The sequence below is a fragment of the Palaemon carinicauda genome, chromosome 3 (assembly GCF_036898095.1).
Source record: "Palaemon carinicauda isolate YSFRI2023 chromosome 3, ASM3689809v2, whole genome shotgun sequence".
Taxonomy (NCBI): Eukaryota; Metazoa; Arthropoda; class Malacostraca; order Decapoda; family Palaemonidae; genus Palaemon; species Palaemon carinicauda.
Genome location: NC_090727.1, coordinates 131,168,166 through 131,169,246, shown reverse-complemented (window position 1 = coordinate 131,169,246; position 1,081 = coordinate 131,168,166).

Sequence of the window (1,081 nt, the reverse complement as noted above, 5' to 3'; positions counted from 1 at the left end):
ATGAATACCATTGGGTAGGACTGTATCCATGTAATGTATCTGAAAACAACCGCTCACAAATGACTCTTGTATAAAAAAAAAAAAAGTTTTGTAACGATCAAAAAATAATTTCCATATCATGATTTTCAGATCGTAGTGTCATTGTTCATATTTGCATTCATTGAAACAATGACGTCAATTTTGATTTATAACTGAAATAGAAAGTAATGATAACTGTTATTTGGATTGTTTCTAAATGAAATGTACTTGTAGAGTAATGAAGTATAAATGCATCGTTTCATATGATTGGAAAAGGTAGTTGTCAATAACAACAACAACAACAACAGTTGTAATAATGTTTATCAAATTAATGTGTTTTTATTGTAACGAAATCTTTGTATTATATTGTATTTTGCGATATCTATTGTATATATAAAAAGGAAGGTTGTTTTTTATATTCTGTGCAATCATATGTGATCTCTATTTACATATTAATAAGTCATCTCTGTTATTAACATGCGCACACAAACTTACACACGCACACCTAACACGCGCGCATATATATATATATATATATACACTATACACATTTGTATATATTCGATATATATATATATATATATACATACACACTACACACATTTGTATATATTCGATATATATATATATATATATATACACTTATGTACACATACATGAATATATAATGCTGACTACCTTTTGGGTATCTGTGTTTTTCTCAGTTTTTAAGCGTTCATGGCATTTCATTAAATTTTTCATCAATCAGGAAATGTAATTTTATATTCGATAACTAACAGACTGAAGAGTGGCATAAAAATAAATAACTTAAAAGATACATCACAGCGTCTTTTAACTTTGAGTTATGAAGAGATTTGCAGCTGCTCCAGCTTCACGTGAGGCTTACCTTTCCATATTTGGAACGTAGATTTCTCTCTCGACAAGACAGTTTAGAGGCTGTTTCTGATTTTCCGTTTATGATAAATTTTTCAGATTATATCTAGAGATATATTATTTTTCTTGTACTAGATTTTTTTTGCTCTCTCTCTCTCTCTCTCTCTCTCTCTCTCTCTCTCTCTCCTAG